This window comes from Momordica charantia, assembly GCF_013281855.1.
Source record: "Momordica charantia cultivar OHB3-1 chromosome 3 unlocalized genomic scaffold, Mcharantia_2.0 BLBB01000003.1, whole genome shotgun sequence".
Lineage (NCBI taxonomy): Eukaryota > Viridiplantae > Streptophyta > Magnoliopsida > Cucurbitales > Cucurbitaceae > Momordica > Momordica charantia.
This window is the reverse complement of record NW_028275161.1, coordinates 10,598,228-10,604,227: the sequence shown is the minus strand read 5'-3', so window position 1 is coordinate 10,604,227 and position 6,000 is coordinate 10,598,228. Positions and strand designations below refer to the sequence as shown.

Sequence of the window (6,000 nt, the reverse complement as noted above, 5' to 3'; positions counted from 1 at the left end):
GAAGAAACAGAACATTGTTAAACATGGTTCGATCCATGATGAGTTTTGCTCAGTTGCCTAACTCGTGCTGGGGTTTGCAGTAGAGGCCGTAGCATACATTTTGAATAATGTTCCCTCTAAAAGTGTTTCAGAAACACCTTATGAGTTATGAACTGGGCGTAAAGCTAGTTTACGTCATTTTCGAATCTGGGGTTGTCCGGCACACGTGTTGATACAAAATCCTAAGAATTTGGAACGTCGTTCAAAATTGTGTCTTTTTGTGGGATAACCTAAAGGAAGGAGAGGTTGTCTGTTTTATGATCCTCAGGATGAAAAGGTAGTTGTATCGATAAACGCCACATTCCTAGAGGAAGACCACATACAAGATCATAAACCCTGCAGCAAACTAGTATTAGAAGAGATTTCAAAAGATGCTACAGATAAATCAACAAGAGTTGTTGATCAGGCTGGTCCATCAACAAGAGTTGATAATAGACCAAGCACATGTGGTCCGTCACATCCTCCTCAAGAGATGAGAGAGCCTCGACGTAGTGGCAGAGTTTTGAGACAACCTGACCGCTATATGAGTTTAATTGAAACCAAAGTCACCATACCTGATGATGTCTGACCTATAAAAAGGAATGTATGATGTTGATCAAGATCAATGGATCAAAGCCATGGACCTCGAAATGGAGTGTATGTAATTCAATTCGGTCTAGGAGCTTGTAGACAAACTAGATGAGGTAAGACCTATCAGTTGCAAATAGATTTATAAGCGTAAAAGAGACCATTCAGGAAAGGTACAAACTTATAAAGCTCGATTAGTAGCAAAGGGTTACACCCAGGTGGAGGGGATAAACTATGAAGAAACATTTTCACTTCTTGCTATGATTAAATTTATTAGGATACTTTTATCCATTGCCACTTTTTATGATTATGAAATTTGACAAATGGATGTCAAAACTGCCTTTCTGAATGGTAATCTTGACGAAAGTACCTATATGGTCTAACCAGAAGAGTTCGTAGAACAGGGTCGGGAGCAAAAAGTTTGAAAACTTGAAAAAATCCATTTATGGATTAAAACAAGCATCCAGATACTGGAACATGAGATTTGACTTGCGGTCAAATCTTACGGTTTTGAACAAAATATTGATGAACCTTGTGTTTACAAAAGGATCATCAACTCTACGACAACATTTCTTATTATGTATGTAAGATGACATCCTACTTATTGGGAATAATGTAGGATATTTAACTGACATAAAAAATTGGCTAGCAACCGAATTTCAAATGAAAGATCTTTGAGAGGCATAATATGTTCTAGGTATCCAAATAGTTCGGAATCGAAAGAATAGAACGCTAGCTATGTCTCAAACATCTTATATAGACAAAGTGTTGTCTAAGTATAAGATGCAGGATTCCAAGAGAGGTCTTCTACCTTTCAGATATGGAATACATCTGTCGAAGGAACAATGTTCTAAGACACCTTAAGAAATTGAGGATATGAGACGTGTTCCCTATGCATCAGCAGTCGGGAGTTTGATGTATGCAATGCTATGTACCCGACCAGACATATGCTTTGCAGTAAGGATAGTCAATAGGTATCAGTCCAATCCCGGTTATGCAGATTGGACTGCTGTTAAGAATATCCTTAAGTATCTTAGGAGAACAAGGAACTATGTGTTTGTGTATGGAAATAAGGATCTGATCCTTACTGGATACACTGACTTTGATTCTCAGGCTGATTTAGACTCAATGAAATCTACTTCGGGGTCGGTGTTCACTCTTAATGGAGGAGCAGTAGTGTTGAGAAGTATAAAGCAAAGCTGCATTGCCGACTCCACAATGGGAGCAGAATATGTTGCTACATGGGAAGCAGCCAAGGAAGCAGTATGGCTTAGGAAGTTCCTAAATGATCTCGAAGTTGTTCGAGACATACGTCTGCCCATCATTTTGTATTACGATAATAGTGGGGCAGTGGGGAACTCCAAAGAACCAAGAAGCCATAAGCGCAAAAAGCATATTGAGCGCAAATACCATGTGATCAGAGAAATCGTGCAGAGAGGAGACATTAATGTAAGACAAATAGCGTATGAGCACAACATTGCTGATCCAGTAACGAAAGCCCTCTCGGCTAGTGTTTTTTAGAGTCACTTAAAGAGTTTATGACTACGATTAGAATAAATAGGGCAAGTGGGAGAAATTGGGTATAAGATGCCCTAGTATATTGTATTTACATTTCTCGCACTTAACTCAACCATGTTACAAACCCACTAGGAGTTTTAGTCAAAGTGGGAGTTTGTTGGGTATTTTGTCATAAAACTCGTAGTTCTCTAAATAGTGAACATTAATGTGAGGTTATTCAGACAAGTGTTATTAAATGAAAGTGAATTTATTTTTTAATAACTCTAAATCCAATAAACTATGAACCTTTGGCTATTATAATGAGTACTTCGACTTTACGTGGAGACATAAACTGGATCAAGTTCAAATAAATAGCCTAAATAGTCTATAGTACATGGATCAAGTTGGGTACTTTTTCCTGGAGACAATATTGAATACAGCCCGCTTTATGATTGTTACAAATGTTGAAAGGTGTCATAAACGAAGTGATCTTAATTCGTTCATGTAGAAACATGTGAGCGGGTATGTTCTACACAATGAGATTGTGTAAACTGACCTTGAAATAATCACTGTTACGTATTAACACCGTTTACGGATAACACTATTTTTTCACATCAAGTATGTAAACACAAAATTTGGTCCGGCTTAAAATTTATTTTATTGTATTATTTTATTTTTCACTTTATTTTATATATATTTTTATTTATTAAAAATGTTTATTTTATTGTTTATTTGTTTTTAATTATTCATTTTAAAAGAAAAAGAAAATAATTACAAAACATTCAATTTAAAAGTAATTATTTTTTATTTACTTAAATTTAGATAAGAAATAAAAAAAAGTTATTTTAACAAAAAGGTTTTGTTTTTCTTTATTTGTTTTAACGGTTTCAATTATTTCGTCAAACCCTCTATTCTTCCTCGTTATTTTCCTCCTTCTTTTTGTTTAATTTTACTTGACTTTTCCAAATATTATCGTTACAACTTTTTCTTATTTAAGAGGGAGGGAAGTTGTAGAGCGAGGACACGCAGGGATATAGAGAGCAGAGGAAATTTGAGTCCTTCATCCCTCCCCTACTTTTCTCTTTCTTTTATCTCTTCATAATTCCTTCATACCCTTCTCCCCCGTACTTCTGAATCCATTTTCTTTACCGTCCTGGACCATAAAAGTTTGATGCGCTCAAATTTACCAATTATTGTGTTCTAACCTACTACTCCTCCACGCCCCAATTTCATCATCATCGTCGGAATTGGCGCATTGAGAATTTTTCAGCCTGTTCCATTATCAAAGTTTGATGATGGAAAATTCTATATGGGGGATAGCTACATAAGGTCTCCGCATTTGGTCGATCGATCGATCTCGGTCATTAATTTCTTTCCTGAAGGAGGCAGTGTGCTTGATCGGCGCCAGCAGAGACGATAGGCTTGCTTCCGGTGGCAAAAATCAATGGTACAATGAAATCCAAGATACTTCTTTCTAATAGAAGATTTTAATTTTACTAATTATAAATAATAAAATAAATTTATCAATTTTTAATATATAAGTAACTAATGATTTTTTTTATAAATTCAAAGTACCTATTCATTTTATTACTGTCATATAAAATAAAGTAAAAGAAAAAATAAAGTATAAGTGCAAATATCATCGAAATAGTTATGCATATATATACCCATTGGTGCAAATTTGTAAAAAATAATAACAGTAAATATGCAAAAAGCCAATGTAAATATAAAACTAACAACATATTATTTGATATTGATTAAAATATAAGTTCAAATATCATCCAAGTATTAGGCATATATACACGGTGAAAATTTGTGACAATAATCAAAAGTCAATATCTCAGAAGCAAATGAAAATATTAAAACTACACTAAGCATTATTTGTTAGTGATGAAACTCAACTGTAAATATTAGTGAGGTAGTTAACCATATACATATTGGTAAACAAAAGATTAAAATTGGAAATAAAATCTGTTAAAGAAGAATCCAAAATTAACTTAACACTAAATTTTGTTTCAAAATTAATTTGAGAGTAAAATGAAATTGTTTTGAAAAGGAATCCAAATTTAATTTATTACTAAAATCGATTAAACCGTTCCGTTTCAAATAAAATCTACTTAAGAATCATTTTCCATTAATTAAGTTTATTTTGCAATCTAGTATCTCAAAGTGGTGGCACATTGGTGAGATATTTGAGTATCAATACTCATTCTCGAGGTGCTTAATTTTCCTAATGGTCTTCGTGCCACTCATACCTATTAATTCATATCTTATTACAAAATGTGAATTAATATAATATGAGACATTTAAATAAAATTACAAAAATATTTTCTTCTGGACCAATAAAAATAATAGGATAATTTTTGACAAAATATGGTACCGTTTTCAAACAGGTGTCGTAGGGTGCTAACACCTTCCCTACGCTCAGTCGACTTCCAAACCAACAATCTGTTTTCGCATACCTTGTCTTTATTTTTAGGTGATCAATCACACCTTGTAGATGATTGGTGGCGACTCCAAACACTTATTTCGAAAGAGACACATTAGGGGATGACGTCGGCCGCTCCGCGTCGCGATGACGTTGCGACAAAGTAAACGAAATATTATTGGAATATTCAATGAATGAGATTTGTCCATGTAAAATACTTTCTTTTTTTATTTTTTGTATAAATCAGATTTTTTTCTTTTTTTTTTGGTATAACTTGATTGATGTATGAATATTTAAGTTGCTAAATAATAAATTTATAAGCTAAGGTAAAACTTCTTTTTGAGTTCTTGTGTCTCAAATTCTTTCTTAACATATTTTATTACTTCTAAAAAATCTATCAAGAGTTCCAATTATATTCAAATTTTCAACATATATAGGGTTATTTTGATATCTTACTTTCAACAAATATTCACGAAGACAATTATATCACATTTGTCCGGGATGTTTTAATATACAGTGATCTTTGTAATTTAACCAAATATAATTCCCTAGTATTTGAATTATATGATTCTAATATCTTAAAATTTTCAGAGATTTTCATGTAAATATAATTATAAGGAAATTCATATAAATATGTTGTCACTATTGGGTGTGTTACCCTAAACTCGTAGTTTGTATTTATGTAAAAACAAATTGATATTTAATAAAGTTTTATTAAGTCAATTTGTTGTTGAATTCATAGCAATGCATTGTATAAATCCAATAAACTAAACATCCAAGGTTATTGTCATGTAATCGGGACAGTATGTATACCGGGTATATATTTGATATACCCTCGATATACAAGCGGATAATGTCTCAGGAATAACCTAAAGTGTCTATAGTATATGGATAAGGCTGGGTATCTTATTCTAGCAACATTATGGATATGACCCATTTTGTAAATGTTATAGACGGTCTGATCCAGGTCGTTCGCGTAGAGACATGCGGTAGGGGTATCTTATATAATGAGCTTGTTTCAGACCGGACCACGAAATAGTCAATCTTTATATGTAACGCCGTTAACTAACAGGTTGCTATTTCATGGGATGACCAGGTAACTCATTCTCAATCTTGAGTATATGGACTCCTGCCCGTGAAGGCTCGTTATTTGATCTGTATGGGTGAGAGTGGCACGAGTCGCCGACTCAACATTCCCACCATTTTGGGGACGAGATCAAGTGGTGAGATGTGAACATAACTACACAAGATGGAATTCACTCATCCCCAACCTTAGGGGAGTAGATGAATGTTCTCTTAAATGCTGACTCCAGGATTTGAACAAGGGGCCTCACCCTCTCACTGGCCCAAGAGGGACTTCCGGTTATTGGTTGGACCATAACCGCGTTGTTCATTGGAGGAGTAGTGGTATTTAAGGAGAAGATGGAACACAGGGGTAAAACAGTAATTTGACCCATATGTGGTTACAA

General features: G+C 34.1%; 1 pseudogene; it reads left to right on the top strand.

Moving 5' to 3' along the window:
* The first annotated feature begins 1,482 nt into the window (after positions 1-1,482).
* Positions 1,483-2,127, top strand: LOC148212360 (secreted RxLR effector protein 161 pseudogene; annotated as a pseudogene).
* The last annotated feature ends 3,873 nt before the right edge of the window (positions 2,128-6,000 follow it).